Source organism: Festucalex cinctus, chromosome 12 (assembly GCF_051991245.1).
Source record: "Festucalex cinctus isolate MCC-2025b chromosome 12, RoL_Fcin_1.0, whole genome shotgun sequence".
Lineage (NCBI taxonomy): Eukaryota > Metazoa > Chordata > Actinopteri > Syngnathiformes > Syngnathidae > Festucalex > Festucalex cinctus.
Window position 1 is genome coordinate 24510000 of NC_135422.1, and position 18587 is coordinate 24528586.

Here is an 18587-nt window from a genome sequence, read left to right on the forward strand (position 1 = left end):
GGCCTTTACATACAATTGGTATCATGGAAATACAAATAATATGACAAACAACAACAAAAATTTCCTCCACATACCCAGGGTATCAATACCCTATCTAACAGTGTCCAGGATTGGTCCCCATCTTCTTTCAAAAATAGGAACCCTCATCTGAAGTTGTGCTGTCAATTGTTCCAATGAGTACAACTGTTTGATTTTTTTTTAACCATTGTGCGACTGTGGGTGGTTCAGGTTTCAGCCAGTTGATGGTTATCATCTTTCTTGCAGTCATTAGGAGGAGATGAAGCAAATACTTCTGGTCATGAGACAAATTATCCAAGAATATATCCAACAAATAAATCAAAGGGTCCAGGGGGAGTGTCACTTTAAGAATATTTTCCAATTTTTCCCTTACTCCAGTCCAGAAACCTTGTATGATGGGACAGTCCCAAAAAATGTGAGTCTGATCCCCCACAAGACCACAATTCCTCCAACATTTGTCACTAACCCCACGCTTATACACGGAGCACTTTAATGGAGTTCTAAAGAATCTTATTTTAGCTTTCCAGTCAAATTCCTTCCACATTTGACTCCCTACACCCTTATGACAACCAGAACAGACATCTTCCCAAGTATCATCATCCAAGGTCACATTCAATTCGAATTCCCACTGTTGTTTTATGTGTTGAGTGTTATCTGATATATCCATCAGTAATTTCTTATACATGAAAGACACTTGTTTTTTCATTACACTTCCATTCTCTATCAATTGACTGAAATGCTTTTCTATATGAGTTGGTTCCCTTCTAATATATACCCAATCCTGATGTGTCATTAAATAATTCCTAATTTGTAGATACCGATAATGATCCCTTGACATTAGATTAAATTTGCTACATAATTGTGCAAAGCTTTTAATCATGTTTCCCTCAAATAATTGACTCAAAGTTCTGAGGTTATTTTCAGCCCATCCATCAAAGCCACTGTCCATTATTGATGGTAAAAACTCAATATTCCCCCTTATGGGCATGGCCCGCGAAAGAGCTACCACCCCCTTTATTTGTTTCTGTACCTGTTTCCAGACATTCAATGTATGTTTAACCCATACATTCTTGATTACAATTCGTTTCTGGCACTGCAGATTGAGAAAGGGAAGAGTTGAAAGGGAAATACCTGGTAATGAATGCTCCTCCAATGAAACCCAGTGTGACTCCGGATTCCGTATGATCCAGGCCGCCATTGCTTTTATTTGGGCAGCCCAATAATACAGTTTGATGTTGGGAAGTCCCAGCCCACCGTACTCTTTACCCAGCATCAAGATTTTAAGACGGATTCTTGGTCTCCTGTTCTGCCAGATAAATCTTGATATTAATTTGTCTAATAATCTAAATGCAGACTGGGGTATAAAAATCGGGAGGTTTTGAAACAAAAAGAGTAACCTTGGAAGAACATTCATTCTGATGCATTCAATCCTACCCAGAAGGGACAGTGGAAGTATATCCCATTTACTCAAGTCATTTTTAATTTCCTTGAAAAGTTTGTCATAATTCGATGAAAACAACTGTGTTGTCTTGGGAGTAAGATTAGAGAGAATATTACAAGGCCGCTTCTGTCAAAATTTGATGGATGACATTCTTAATTAGATTAGGGGGGTCATGTGTGGGTCATGACCCCTCCCTAATGAAGATTAATGACCCTTTAATGACTTCCAGATGTCATATAATGAGGGTTAATGACCCTTAATGACTTCCTGATGTCATTTAATGAGGGTTAATGACCCTTAATGACTTCCTGATGTCATTTAATGAAGATTAATGACCCCTAATGACTTCCTGATGTCATTTAATGAAGATTAATGACCCTTAATGACTTCCTGATGTCATTTAATGAAGATTAATGACCCTTTAATGACTTCCAGATGTCATATAATGAGGGTTAATGACCTTTAATGACTTCCAGATGTCATTTAATGAGGGGTAATGACCTTTAATGACTTCCGGATGTCGTTTAATGAGGATGAATGACCTTTAATGACTTCCAGGTGTTATATAATGAAGATGAATGACCCTTAATGACTTCCTGATGTCATTTAATGAAGATTAATGACCCCTTAATGAAGATGGATGATGTGTAGGTGGTGTTCCTACCTGTTTTTGCAGATATCATGGCTGACCCGGGTTCAAATGCTAATTGTTTGGTTAACTTCCGGATCCGGTGCACGCCCCCTAGATTGAGTGAATAATAATGAGATTGAATGACGTGATCGGAGGGAGTGGTTTAGTATGGGTAAAACCGCCGGGGGAAAAGTACTAGCCATTTCTATTATGGTGAAGGGGGAAAAGTATGCGCAAACACGGCTCAAAGATTGTATTTTTAGAGGTTGTAAAACAAGAAGTATAAGGTAAGGTTAAACTGTGATACGGTGGTTGGTATTATGAAATTAAAAAACATGAAGTTATACATTATATGTAAAAATGTTGTAAGAGTCGTTCGTGACTGCTGGGGTTGAATCTGAAAATAAACGGATAAAACTATATAATTTCCCCTTACTGATATAGTTACTATCTGACATTTTTGTTCAATATTTCTGTGAGTAGGGGGAAGCATATGCAGTCAAAGATTCATGGGGAGGTCAAATGTATGTCTGTGCTTGTGTGTGCGTACGCGCATGTATGGCTGCATGGGGGTCAAAGAAGTGTGAGGACAGACGGGCGGCTGAAGAAGTGTGAGGTTAGACGGTGGCTATAATGTTGTTAGTTTGAAAAGACAACGCTTCCTAAAATATATTACAAAAATATGCATCTACTTAGATCTGATTCTATTTATAATGATAATTTTATGTAGAAATTGGTGAAAAGCCATCATCAGCGATAGTCTCCTTACCCCTGCGAGGACAGGGGTTGCTGGTCATAAAATTAAATTAGGCTGAAGAAGAACGGATACGCAGCTAATTGCGAGGGGCCATTTTTGGTCTGAGAAAGGCGATTGTTCAATATTCCTGTGAGTAGGGGGAAGCAGAGGCAGTCAAAGATTCACGGGGAGGTCAAATGTATGTCTGAGGGGCCTGTGTATGCGTGTGTGCGTTTGCATGAGAGCTGAACAGTGTAAGATTAAACGGTAACTGTAATGTTGGTTTTCAAGAAGAGATTTCCAAAACTGCTTCTTTAAAAAAACATCTACACAGATATCCATTTATGATAGTTTTATGCAGCAACCGTTAGTTGAAACATCCTAGCTAACATTTTCTCAAGGATTTGAAAAGTGGTGACAAGTGAAAACTAATTAAGCTTACCTATAGGCGTAACGGTGTGTGGCTTTGAGTCCATCACATACATGCTCTGCATAGAGCATATATGCGTAGCAGCGAGGTATGCGTAGCAGAAAGGGGAGATGTCCCTACACTCGTGAGAATTTTCTGAGGCTTGTTGGAGACACTAGGACTCTGTCACAGTTTGAGTGTGTGTGTTTCAATGACCATAATTGTTGGGGGGCTGGTGGATATGAGCGAGGGGGTTGGTTAGACGTCTGCCAGCGTGCTCTCCTTGGGATATTTTCTCAAATACTAAAACCCAAATGCCAGTCCTCTGAACCGAATGACCAGTTGTCTAAACACATTGAATAAATGTAACCCCTCATTTTCCAATGCCATAAAAACATTTTACATGAAGACACAATTCACAAATTGCTCTCATGCGATACAAAATGTTTACCACAAGTCAACAATATTTGAACACAACGGACTTAACTGGCGTTCACACAACAACTCAAAAATTGAATACACTTGTTGCTAATGATGTGACCACACCTATAAACTCAAGTTCAGAGTGTACAGTTTGCTGGAGAGTCCAAACAAGCGCAATGGATAGAGGCAGAGCCAGAGGAAGAGGAATTAGAGGAGGGAGAGGAGCAGGTCGAGCAATGCAAAAGTTATAAAATAGTAACATGGAATGGTAAGGGTATTCGTAAACACGAAAATAAAAATAATAATTTAACCATCTTATTACAGTCTTTCTCAATTGCTAATACACATTTCTTGAAACCTGTACCCATTTTCTCAAAACCTTAAACACAAACACAAAAATTCAAACAATTTTCACAAAAGCCGTGACTTTTCACTTCAAAACCTATTATCCGGTATTCAAATCCGAACAATATATTCAGATCATACACACAGTAAGTCCAAATATATTCACCATGAGAGCATTTGTTAGACACGACATAAAATAATCTAACACAGAGCATCCAGGGTAGGTAGTCAACAGAGGTTTATTTTACATGCATGAACAAACATAGTTTTTGGCACTAGACAAATTACTAACCAAGTTAAAATTATGGTGAATTCAAATGAAATAGAAAGGGTGTATGAAAATAAATTCCTTGGAGTAGTTATTGATGATAAATTATGTTGGAAGCCACATGTAGAAAATGTTAAAAGGAAAATGTCAAAAATCATCGGGATACTCTATAAAACTAAGGATGTCCTGAACATGAACTCATTATATATATTATATAGTTCATTATTATTACCATATTTGACCTATTGTGTGGAAATCTGGGGGACTGCATATAAAACAAACACTAACTCTGTTTTCAATTTGCAAAAAAGAGCCATAAGGATTATTAATCGTTCAAAATATACAGAATCAACACATCCATTATTTATCAAATTAAATACAATGACATTTTATGACTTGGTTGAGTTTAAAATAGCACAAATAATGTACAAAGTATATAACAATCTACTCTGCTATATTACTCAGACATTGTTTGAAAATAGACACAGTCCTTATGATATAAGGGGTACAAGTGTGTACAAAAAACCCAAAACAAGAACAAATATTAAGCAAAGGTGTGTTTCTGTAAAAGGTGTTAATTTGTGGAATAATCTGGGAATTGACTTGAAAAGATGTGACTCACTTGTTGAGTTAAAAAAAAAATGTTTAAATGCAAAGTAAAAAAAAATTACTTTTGTCAAATAAGAGCATGAAAATTGTATATAATGAGTATGAGTATATGATTTATAAATGTATTATGGTATATGTTTAGGAATTTTATGTATATATGTTGCTGGATAATGCACGCATCATTTTATTTTTAAAAATATTAACCTAGTATTGTATCAATAATGAAATAAGTTTAAATGTATAATGTATGAGGGGTAGGACTAAATAAGTTAACTTCTTCCTACTCCCTTTTGAACATGTAAACTATGATGGGTTTGTTTTTTGTTTTTTCTTTTCTTCTTTTCTTTTTTAACTTTTGTTTCTTTGCTGTTTGTTTTTATGTTCAATAATTCAATCAAAAAACGTGATAGCGTCAAAATGGGTACTTTTAACAAAAAAACATGCATTAGTCTTAGGGCAAAATAATTTAGGAATAGTGTGAAATGTGTTTAAGTTTTATCCAAAAAGAGTGGATGAGTTTTGAGAATTGGGTCTAAGCCTGAACCGTGTGTAAGGTTTGGTCAAAAAAGTGTTTCATTCCAGAAATTAGTCTCGGAAACTGAGAATTTGCTTCATCGAACGGGGTTTGGTGTTTTAGCAACTGATAAAAACTGTTAAGTTAAAAGCGGACATGACAATACAATAACCACACATAACAAAATCAGAACAACCCTATCTCAATTGTAAATAATACATTCAAATATTCACACCAACTTCTAGGCCGTGGGGTGAACCCCAAAAAAGTGCCTAGAAAATGAGTTTCGCTCCACTGTCTGGGCACTACTTGTTCAATGCATTTTTTGATAGATAATACCCTTCTGAACTTTGGGTTAAAAGTTCACCCAATGTTTTCCTGCCCCAATTTTGTCACAAGCCAGAAATGCATATATAGGTAAATAAAAAACGAACATCTTGTGCTACAGTTTTTGGTTGTAAAACGTCTTACATTAAATTTGGCAACAGAAAATCATTCCCAGATGTTATAAATACATGTACCTAACATCAGAAACAAGTATTGGTGGTTTGGTGCAATCATGTGAATTTAGATAATTAAATATATTAAATTTGTGCCAAAAAAAACAAAAAACGCTTCAACTAGAAGTGAAACCAGCACACGGATGTTACATTTAGCTATGTTTATGTTTCATATATGAAAACAATTCACAACCTATTACGTAATGAAAGGTACACAAGAAGCAGCATACATCGGCCAAAAATACTACCATGCACCACAAACCTGGAACAAGGCAAAATGGACTAGATGGAAATAGATGCATTCAGAGCCCAGATTATTATAACATATAGAATATTTATTAAAGTATCAGATTGTGTCATCACAGCATGTCATTTATACCCCCCGTCCCCTACCCAAAAAATATTAATAAAAAATAATAATAATAATAAAATAAAAATCAAATGTGCATTCACAATAAAACCTTTGGAACTTCATTGGAACAGCTCTCTTTTATTTTTTTTGGCAGACCAATTTAACAAAGGTCTGTGTTGTGGAAAAATGGAATACAGACATTTTAATTTTTGCTTGAAAAGTGTTAAAATGGAGAGTTAACATCTTGATAATGAAACAAACAAAATGGCAGATTTTACATAGATTTTACAGCCTTGCACTGTAAAGTGTCCTCGTATGCCCTGTCATTTTCCAACCTGATGTTGTACCAGCCATGTGTTAGTGTCACTTTCTTGGCTTACATCAGTAGACTCAGTAGTTGATGTATCTGATGAGTGAGGTACCCTGTCTAAAAGTTTGTCAGTTGTTGGTAATGTCTCTACAAAAACCATTTCAGAGTTGTTGCTGGAAAGGGGTGTGAAAAACCAGATGGGGGAAATCACGCCTCAATCTTCGTTTCAGTATATCCTGCCTGAAATAGAAAATTGAAGGGGAAGATGAGCACAAGATACACATATTCACATCAGACTAGGGCTGCTCTATTATGGGAAAAAATAATCATCACAATTATTTTGGTAATAATTGAAATCAAGATTATTCTAAACAATTATATTTTGTTCAAATCAAGAAAATATTTCAACATTTGAAAATAAGACAATCACAATCATATGAAACTATAATTACGTAAGTTGCTTTTGGATCCAACAAAATTTTTAATATATTATTATTATTATTATTATTATTATGACGTTAGCAAAAATTTGAAGTTGGGGTGCAGTGTGTGTGTGTGCAGTAAGCTAGTTTTGACATGGGTGTGTGGTAAAATAACTCGTGTGGGCGTGCCACAACTCAAAATTAGTATTATTAGTGCTGCAGCTATCGAATATTTTGGTATTTGGATATCCTACTGAAAATTCTAGTGAATAATCGTATATTTGGATAGAAATACAAATATACCTATAGGCCTATATACTTTCTTGGTCAAAGAACAATTATAAATACAGAAGACAAAAAAACACATTTGCATGTAATAATTAACAACCAACTGGTTTTCATTTTTAGAGAATCAATTTTATTTATTTATTTATTTTTAACTTAAATTGAGCTTGTCAGCAAACTATTTTTCTCTGAAACAGTGAGATTTTAGACAAATCTCCCCCCATAGATTTCATAAATGTGTTTCAATGTGAAGATTTATATGTTACCTGTAGTCTGAAGCATCAAGATCCCCGTGTTTATTAACACTGTTCACAAACCCCTTAGCTTGTCCATTCTCATCACATCTTTGTCAACTATAATCCTTTGACGGATTACTTGTTCACAAAAAGAATTTGTAGCTCTCAGCATTGGGTTGTCTAAAACACACACACACTCACTTAATATGTGCAGAGTCATGCTTTCTAATTAATGCTGTCTCGAAATGTAAACAGAATACAAGTGACATATTGCTGACCAATGCTTTACTTTTGAAATGTGTAATTTTAGCAAAGTGACAATGAAATAGTGCAATGTAACAACTCACATTTGTTCGTCCCTGGTTGCTGTTGACTTTAAGAACCTTGTGTAATCTCTGAAACAAAACTGCACCTCCATTGTGACACAGTCTTTTGTCTTGAATATGCAGAAGAATGGAACAGTCTTTCTTCATCTCAGCAGCCAGCAGCAACCAACCCGCTTTTAGACAAAAAAGAATTACATTATAAGTGTTATTGTCACATCACCTCTTTACAGTATATGCACATCACAGATTTAAGTAAAGTAAAGTGTTTGTTGAGGTTGATGAGAGAGAGTTTGGGGGGAAAGGGGGGGGGGGGGGGGGTGTAGCTGTGACTATATTATGACTCTGATGGGCACAGGTAACTCGAGTTTGGTAACAACTGTTGGATTCACTCGATAAATCATTCAGCAGCTCGCCTTTTTAATAAACTATAGCCTTAAAACTTAACCTAGCAAAAAATTATTTTCAGCCCTATACTAAATATCGGTCACATTAATAACAGAAATGGGCACGCGTGTGTATAGCACATACCTGCTGACAATGTTTCTGCTTTGGCGAGATGATCCCTCTTCCGTGTGCCTTCCAATCCCAGACGAGTCTACTTTGAAATTTATTTTTACAAATGATGCAGATGGCTGGAAGAACGGGGCCAGCTGAAGCGATGGGGAAACCTGAACGGGAACGAAGTTTTTTCACCACTTTCTTTTTAACTTTTTTTCTCCTTTCGCTCTCCGACGTTGTGGTCGCCATTTTTGTTATGCGGTTGCTATGGTGAGGAGAAAGCAGCAGCTACATGATCGTTCAGTTTCGCTCCACTACCAGGGGCACAAAATAATCTTTACTTCATAAAATAGATTTATTAGTAGTAAGTACGAATCCGTGGAGTTCACCCTCTGAAAACCTGCCAATTTTGTGTTTTCGGTGGTGAAACCCCGGCACTATTTTGCGATGAGGCGTAGTGATCTCTCGTGTGGGCGTAGTGCCATTAGGTCGGTAGTGGTGTGATTTAGGTCACATGAGCCAATCATGTAGCTGCTGCTTTCTCCTCACCATAGCAACCGCATAACAAAAATGGCGACCACAACGTCGGAGAGCGAAAGGAGAAAAAAAGTTAAAAAGAAAGTGGTGAAAAAACTTCGTTCCCGTTCAGGTTTCCCCATCGCTTCAGCTGGCCCCGTTCTTCCAGCCATCTGCATCATTTGTAAAAATAAATTTCAAAGTAGACTCGTCTGGGATTGGAAGGCACACGGAAGAGGGATCATCTCGCCAAAGCAGAAACATTGTCAGCAGGTATGTGCTACACACACGCGTGCCCATTTCTGTTATTAATGTGACCGATATTTAGTATAGGGCTGAAAATAATTTTTTGCTAGGTTAAGTTTTAAGGCTATAGTTTAGTAAAAACGCGAGCTGCTGAATGATTTATCGAGTGAATCCAACAGTTGTTACCAAACTCGAGTTACCTGTGCCCATCAGAGTCATAATATAGTCACAGCTACACACCCCCTTTTCCCCCAAACTCTCTCTCATCAACCTCAACAAACACTTTACTTTACTTAAATCTGTGATGTGCATATACTGTAAAGAGGTGATGTGACAATAACACTTATAATGTAATTCTTTTTTGTCTAAAAGCGGGTTGGTTGCTGCAGGCCGCTGAGATGAAGAAAGACTGTTCCATTCTTCTGCATATTCAAGACAAAAGACTGTGTCACAATGGAGGTGCAGTTTTGTTTCAGAGATTACACAAGGTTCTTAAAGTCAACAGCAACCAGGGACGAACAAATGTGAGTTGTTACATTGCACTATTTCATTGTCACTTTGCTCAAATTACACATTTCAAAAGTAAAGCATTGGTCAGCAATATGTCACTTGTATTCTGTTTACATTTCGAGACAGCATTAATTAGAAAGCATGACTCTGCACATATTAAGTGAGTGTGTGTGTGTTTTAGAGAGCTACAAATTCTTTTTGTGAACAAGTAATCCGTCAAAGGATTATAGTTGACAAAGATGTGATGAGAATGGACAAGCTAAGGGGTTTGTGAACAGTGTTAATAAACACGGGGATCTTGATGCTTCAGACTACAGGTAACATATAAATCTTCACATTGAAACACATTTATGAAATCTATGGGGAGAGATTTGTCTAAAATCTCACTGTTTCAGAGAAAAATAGTTTTCTGACAAGCTCAATTTAAGTTAAAAATAAATAAATAAATACAATTGATTCTCTAAAAATGAAAACCAGTTGGTTGTTAATTATTACATGCAAATGTGTTTTTTTTGTCTTCTGTATTTATAATTGTTCTTTGACCAAGAAAGTATATAGGCCTATAGGTATATTTGTATTTCTATCCAAATATACGATTATTCACTAGAATTTTCAGTAGGATATCCAAATACCAAAATATTCGATAGCTGCAGCACTAATAATACTAATTTTGAGTTGTGGCACGCCCACACGAGTTATTTTACCACACACCCATGTCAAAACTAGCTTACTGCACACACACACACTGCACCCCAACTTCAAATTTTTGCTAACGTCATAATAATAATAATAATAATAATAATATATTAAAAATTTTGTTGGATCCAAAAGCAACTTACATAATTATAGTTTCATATGATTGTGATTGTCTTATTTTCAAATGTTGAAATATTTTCTTGATTTGAACAAAATATAATTGTTTAGAATAATCTTGATTTCAATTATTACCAAAATAATTGTGATGATTATTTTTTTCCATAATAGAGCAGCCCTAATGTGATGTGAATATGTGTATCTTGTGCTCATCTTTCCCTTCAATTTTCTATTTCAGGCAGGATATACTGAAACGAAGATTGAGGTGTGATTTCCCCCAGCTGGTTTTTCACACCCCTTTCCAGCAACAACTCTGAAATGGTTTTTGTAGAGACATTATCAACAACTGACAAACTTTTAGACAGGGTACCTCACTCATCAGATACATCAACTACTGAGTCTACTGATGTAAGCCAAGAAAGTGACACTAACACATGGCTGGTACAACATCAGGTTGGAAAATCACAGGGCATACGAGGACACTTTACAGTGCAGGGCTGTAAAATCTATGTAAAATCTGCCATTTTGTTTGTTTCATTATCAAGATGTTAACTCTCCATTTTAACACTTTTCAAGCAAAAATCAAAATGTCTGTATTCCATTTTTCCACAACACAGACCTTTGTTAAATTGGTCTGCCAAAAAAATAAAAGAGAGCTGTTCTAATGAAGTTCCAAAGGTTTTATTGTGAATGCACATTTGATTTTTATTTTATTATTATTCTTTTTTTTTATTAATATTTTTTGGGTAGGGGACGGGGGGTATAAATGACATGCTGTGATGACACAATCTGATACTTTAATAAATATTCTATATGTTATAATAATCTGGGCTCTGAATGCATCTATTTCCATCTAGTCCATTTTGCCTTGTTCCAGGTTTGTGGTGCATGGTAGTATTTTTGGCCGATGTATGCTGCTTCTTGTGTACCTTTCATTACGTAATAGGTTGTGAATTGTTTTCATATATGAAACATAAACATAGCTAAATGTAACATCCGTGTGCTGGTTTCACTTCTAGTTGAAGCGTTTTTTGTTTTTTTTGGCACAAATTTAATATATTTAATTATCTAAATTCACATGATTGCACCAAACCACCAATACTTGTTTCTGATGTTAGGTACATGTATTTATAACATCTGGGAATGATTTTCTGTTGCCAAATTTAATGTAAGACGTTTTACAACCAAAAACTGTAGCACAAGATGTTCGTTTTTTATTTACCTATATATGCATTTCTGGCTTGTGACAAAATTGGGGCAGGAAAACATTGGGTGAACTTTTAACCCAAAGTTCAGAAGGGTATTATCTATCAAAAAATGCATTGAACAAGTAGTGCCCAGACAGTGGAGCGAAACTCATTTTCTAGGCACTTTTTTGGGGTTCACCCCACGGCCTAGAAGTTGGTGTGAATATTTGAATGTATTATTTACAATTGAGATAGGGTTGTTCTGATTTTGTTATGTGTGGTTATTGTATTGTCATGTCCGCTTTTAACTTAACAGTTTTTATCAGTTGCTAAAACACCAAACCCCGTTCGATGAAGCAAATTCTCAGTTTCCGAGACTAATTTCTGGAATGAAACACTTTTTTGACCAAACCTTACACACGGTTCAGGCTTAGACCCAATTCTCAAAACTCATCCACTCTTTTTGGATAAAACTTAAACACATTTCACACTATTCCTAAATTATTTTGCCCTAAGACTAATGCATGTTTTTTTGTTAAAAGTACCCATTTTGACGCTATCACGTTTTTTGATTGAATTATTGAACATAAAAACAAACAGCAAAGAAACAAAAGTTAAAAAAGAAAAGAAGAAAAGAAAAAACAAAAAACAAACTCATCATAGTTTACATGTTCAAAAGGGAGTAGGAAGAAGTTAACTTATTTAGTCCTACCCCTCATACATTATACATTTAAACTTATTTCATTATTGATACAATACTAGGTTAATATTTTTAAAAATAAAATGATGCGTGCATTATCCAGCAACATATATACATAAAATTCCTAAACATATACCATAATACATTTATAAATCATATACTCATACTCATTATATACAATTTTCATGCTCTTATTTGACAAAAGTAATTTTTTTTTACTTTGCATTTAAACATTTTTTTTTTAACTCAACAAGTGAGTCACATCTTTTCAAGTCAATTCCCAGATTATTCCACAAATTAACACCTTTTACAGAAACACACCTTTGCTTAATATTTGTTCTTGTTTTGGGTTTTTTGTACACACTTGTACCCCTTATATCATAAGGACTGTGTCTATTTTCAAACAATGTCTGAGTAATATAGCAGAGTAGATTGTTATATACTTTGTACATTATTTGTGCTATTTTAAACTCAACCAAGTCATAAAATGTCATTGTATTTAATTTGATAAATAATGGATGTGTTGATTCTGTATATTTTGAACGATTAATAATCCTTATGGCTCTTTTTTGCAAATTGAAAACAGAGTTAGTGTTTGTTTTATATGCAGTCCCCCAGATTTCCACACAATAGGTCAAATATGGTAATAATAATGAACTATATAATATATATAATGAGTTCATGTTCAGGACATCCTTAGTTTTATAGAGTATCCCGATGATTTTTGACATTTTCCTTTTAACATTTTCTACATGTGGCTTCCAACATAATTTATCATCAATAACTACTCCAAGGAATTTATTTTCATACACCCTTTCTATTTCATTTGAATTCACCATAATTTTAACTTGGTTAGTAATTTGTCTAGTGCCAAAAACTATGTTTGTTCATGCATGTAAAATAAACCTCTGTTGACTACCTACCCTGGATGCTCTGTGTTAGATTATTTTATGTCGTGTCTAACAAATGCTCTCATGGTGAATATATTTGGACTTACTGTGTGTATGATCTGAATATATTGTTCGGATTTGAATACCGGATAATAGGTTTTGAAGTGAAAAGTCACGGCTTTTGTGAAAATTGTTTGAATTTTTGTGTTTGTGTTTAAGGTTTTGAGAAAATGGGTACAGGTTTCAAGAAATGTGTATTAGCAATTGAGAAAGACTGTAATAAGATGGTTAAATTATTATTTTTATTTTCGTGTTTACGAATACCCTTACCATTCCATGTTACTATTTTATAACTTTTGCATTGCTCGACCTGCTCCTCTCCCTCCTCTAATTCCTCTTCCTCTGGCTCTGCCTCTATCCATTGCGCTTGTTTGGACTCTCCAGCAAACTGTACACTCTGAACTTGAGTTTATAGGTGTGGTCACATCATTAGCAACAAGTGTATTCAATTTTTGAGTTGTTGTGTGAACGCCAGTTAAGTCCGTTGTGTTCAAATATTGTTGACTTGTGGTAAACATTTTGTATCGCATGAGAGCAATTTGTGAATTGTGTCTTCATGTAAAATGTTTTTATGGCATTAGAAAATGAGGGGTTACATTTATTCAATGTGTTTAGACAACTGGTCATTCGGTTCAGAGGACTGGCATTTGGGTTTTAGTATTTGAGAAAATATCCCAAGGAGAGCACGCTGGCAGACGTCTAACCAACCCCCTCGCTCATATCCACCAGCCCCCCAACAATTATGGTCATTGAAACACACACACTCAAACTGTGACAGAGTCCTAGTGTCTCCAACAAGCCTCAGAAAATTCTCACGAGTGTAGGGACATCTCCCCTTTCTGCTACGCATACCTCGCTGCTACGCATATATGCTCTATGCAGAGCATGTATGTGATGGACTCAAAGCCACACACCGTTACGCCTATAGGTAAGCTTAATTAGTTTTCACTTGTCACCACTTTTCAAATCCTTGAGAAAATGTTAGCTAGGATGTTTCAACTAACGGTTGCTGCATAAAACTATCATAAATGGATATCTGTGTAGATCTTTTTTTAAAGAAGCAGTTTTGGAAATCTCTTCTTGAAAACCAACATTACAGTTACCGTTTAATCTTACACTGTTCAGCTCTCATGCAAACGCACACACGCATACACAGGCCCCTCAGACATACATTTGACCTCCCCGTGAATCTTTGACTGCCTCTGCTTCCCCCTACTCACAGGAATATTGAACAATCGCCTTTCTCAGACCAAAAATGGCCCCTCGCAATTAGCTGCGTATCCGTTCTTCTTCAGCCTAATTTAATTTTATGACCAGCAACCCCTGTCCTCGCAGGGGTAAGGAGACTATCGCTGATGATGGCTTTTCACCAATTTCTACATAAAATTATCATTATAAATAGAATCAGATCTAAGTAGATGCATATTTTTGTAATATATTTTAGGAAGCGTTGTCTTTTCAAACTAACAACATTATAGCCACCGTCTAACCTCACACTTCTTCAGCCGCCCGTCTGTCCTCACACTTCTTTGACCCCCATGCAGCCATACATGCGCGTACGCACACACAAGCACAGACATACATTTGACCTCCCCATGAATCTTTGACTGCATATGCTTCCCCCTACTCACAGAAATATTGAACAAAAATGTCAGATAGTAACTATATCAGTAAGGGGAAATTATATAGTTTTATCCGTTTATTTTCAGATTCAACCCCAGCAGTCACGAACGACTCTTACAACATTTTTACATATAATGTATAACTTCATGTTTTTTAATTTCATAATACCAACCACCGTATCACAGTTTAACCTTACCTTATACTTCTTGTTTTACAACCTCTAAAAATACAATCTTTGAGCCGTGTTTGCGCATACTTTTCCCCCTTCACCATAATAGAAATGGCTAGTACTTTTCCCCCGGCGGTTTTACCCATACTAAACCACTCCCTCCGATCACGTCATTCAATCTCATTATTATTCACTCAATCTAGGGGGCGTGCACCGGATCCGGAAGTTAACCAAACAATTAGCATTTGAACCCGGGTCAGCCATGATATCTGCAAAAACAGGTAGGAACACCACCTACACATCATCCATCTTCATTAAGGGGTCATTAATCTTCATTAAATGACATCAGGAAGTCATTAAGGGTCATTCATCTTCATTATATAACACCTGGAAGTCATTAAAGGTCATTCATCTTCATTAAACGACATCCGGAAGTCATTAAAAGTCATTCATCTTCATTATACGACATCCGGAAGTCATTAAAGGTCATTCATCCTCATTAAACGACATCCGGAAGTCATTAAAGGTCATTACCCCTCATTAAATGACATCTGGAAGTCATTAAAGGTCATTAACCCTCATTAAATGACATCTGGAAGTCATTAAAGGGTCATTAATCTTCATTAAATGACATCTGGAAGTCATTAAGGGTCATTAATCTTCATTAAATGACATCAGGAAGTCATTAAGGGTCATTAATCTTCATTAAATGACATCTGGAAGTCATTAAAGGGTCATTAATCTTCATTAGGGAGGGGTCATGACCCACACATGACCCCCCTAATCTAATTAAGAATGTCATCCATCAAATTTTGACAGAAGCGGCCTTGTAATATTCTCTCTAAGATTTACACCCAGATATTTAAATCCCTGTTTTGATTGCCTAAAAAAAACAAGGCTGTCTAATTGTGGTGGCCAGTTACCCACAAGCATCAATGCTTCTGATTTATTTGTGTTAATTTTATAACCTGATACCATACTGTACTGATCCAGACTATTAAGCAAGGCTGGCACGGAAGTGAGGGGGTTCTCCAAAAATAGCAAAATATCATCAGCAAAAAGGCACAATTTATGACAGGCATCTTTTTTATCTCTTATTCCCTGTATGAGTGGATTTGATCGGATTAACTCAGCAAGGGGCTCGATGCTAAGAGCAAATAATAACGGCGAGAGGACTTCACCCTGTCTAGTCCCACGTCCTAGTGGAAAAAATTCAGAGCAGTGTCCGTTAACTCTCACGCGTGACCTGGGATTTTTATAAAACATTTGGACCCATGTAATAAACGTATCATTGAAACCCATATATTGTAATGTCTGTAGCAGAAAGTCCCAATCAACCCGATCAAATGCCTTCTCAGCATCCAGACTTAAAAACAATGATGGGGTATTCCTTTCCTGTGCTACTAATTGAAGATTTAGGGCCCTTCTAACATTATCTGCTCCATGTCTGCCTGTTATAAAACCTGTTTGATCAGCTTTTTACCAATTTCTGGATATGACACTGAATTCTATCAGCAATGATGGAGGTAAGTATTTTCATATCGACACATAGGAGACTGATAGGGCGATAAGATGTACAAAGGGTTGGATCCTTTCCTTCTTTATGAATAACACAAATAATCGCTTCAGACCATGACTGAGGAGCTTCACCTGCCGATAGTACATAATTATACACCTTATGTAAAAGTGGTGTCAATTCCTTTTCAAAAGCTTTATATATTTCTCCTGGGATGCCATCCACTCCAGGGGTTTTGTTACTTTTAAGTTTCAAAATACTTTTTTTGATCTCCTCTTGTGTAATCGGGCCTGTTATCTGCTCCGCCTCCTCCTCAGTCAGTTTATCAATTTCAATCGAATTAAAGAAATTCCTTGTTTTTTCTTTCTTATCTGGGTAACTTTCCGCCTTATACAAATCCTGGTAATAAGCAGCAAATGCATTTGCAATGTCGTCGGGCTGAAGCATCATATCGCCAGAATTTGGGCATCTGATCTTATGTACTGTTCTGCTCGATTGTGCTTTACGCAGCTGAAATGCCAAGAGCCGACTGGCCCTGTTGCTAAATTCGTAATATTTTTGGTTCAAAAATCGAAGCTGCCCTTCAGCTTTATAGGTTAATAGGTCATTTAATTTCTGTCTATTCTCCTTTAACATGGTAAGTGTGTCATCTTTTTGCATTATCTGATAATCTCGCTCTAATTTACGGATTTCGTCTTCTAACTGCGTTATTTCAGCAAGTCTTTCTCTCTTTAATCTAGAGCAGATTGCAATAATGTTACCTCTCAAAACACACTTGGTTGCCTCTCATAATATTGTCGGGGATACCTCATCATTATTGTTTACTTGAATATACTCCATTAGGCCTCTTTGCAATTCTTGTTTAATTTCGTTTTTATTTAGAATAGATACATTGGCGCGCCAATATTTAAAATTCCTTTTTGGGTTCAACTTTAGGTTCAGACTCACTGGGGCGTGGTCTGATATAGTAATTGTGTCAATATTACATTGAATAGCTCTAAAGGAGTCCACTGCTGAAATCAAGAACATGTCTAACCGCGAATGGGTACAGTGTACATGTGAAAAAAAAGTAAAATCCTTGTCTTTTGGATGTAAGCGGCGCCAAACATCCACCAAGCCTAATTCCTCCATCATTGTTGCTAGAGCCCTCGATTTCTTGGATTTTTGACCCAGGTCAGCAGGGAGTTTATCAATATATGCTCTCAAAACACAATTGAAATCTCCCCCTATTAAAACAATTCCCTTCGCTTTATCAGCTATCAATAATGCAATATTCTTAAAGAAATCTGGGTTATCCTCATTAGGGGCGTATAAATTAAGCAAAGTAATTATAATGCCCCCTATTCTGCCGATTACCATCAAGTATCTCCCTTCTTTGTCACTGAAGCTCCTTTCATGACAGAAATAAATAGCCTTGCTGAAGAGAATTGCAACTCCCCTTTTCTTTCCCTGTTGGTATGAGGAGCAATATTGTTGATCTACCCATTCCCTCCTCAACTTCTCATGCTCTTTATCAGAAAGGTGTGTTTCCTGGAGCATTGCAATTGCACAGTTAAGCCTTTTTAGTTGGTTTAGTACCTTTTTTCTCTTGATAGGATTACCTAAGCCCTTAACATTATACCTAACAACAATATGATTATTCATCTTTTTTGCCTTATTTTAACTTTATGTTGATTTACCCATTGATCACCAAAAAAAGAAAAAGTACAACTGGTAGAACGATGGCCCAATTCAACACTCAGGACAAAAGGAACATATACACTTGAAACAATAACAAACAAAAAATTACAAAACAACGTAGGCTTCCACGTACCACACTGGCTCATTCGGAGTCCAAGGACCCAAATAACCCAGTCCCCGATGTTTCCGGGCGGAGGTTGGTGACAGAAGATCCTCCGTGGAACAAAAAGAGAAAGGGAAAGTTGGTCGCTGTCCTCCTTTGCGACTTGTGCCGTGGATAGCTGGTACTCCACTAGCTTTCCATCACGTCCCGTCCAATGTTAAACAGTATATCTATCATCCTAACTTAGATTG

At 36.2% G+C, this 18587-nt stretch overlaps 2 long non-coding RNA genes across 2 annotated transcripts; one reads left to right on the plus strand and one right to left on the minus strand.

Moving 5' to 3' along the window:
• Positions 1-6364: 6364 nt before the first annotated feature.
• LOC144031920 (uncharacterized) lies at positions 6365-8745 on the minus strand. Its single transcript, XR_013287630.1, has 3 exons — positions 8354-8745; positions 7847-7998; positions 6365-6796 (listed from the first exon to the last, which is right to left on the minus strand). It is a non-coding gene; the product is annotated as an uncharacterized LOC144031920 (long non-coding RNA).
• A 123-nt stretch (positions 8746-8868) lies between these two features.
• Positions 8869-11233, plus strand: LOC144031919 (uncharacterized). The gene is made up of 3 exons (XR_013287629.1): positions 8869-9112; positions 9458-9609; positions 10647-11233. It is a non-coding gene; the product is annotated as an uncharacterized LOC144031919 (long non-coding RNA).
• Positions 11234-18587: the final 7354 nt, after the last annotated feature.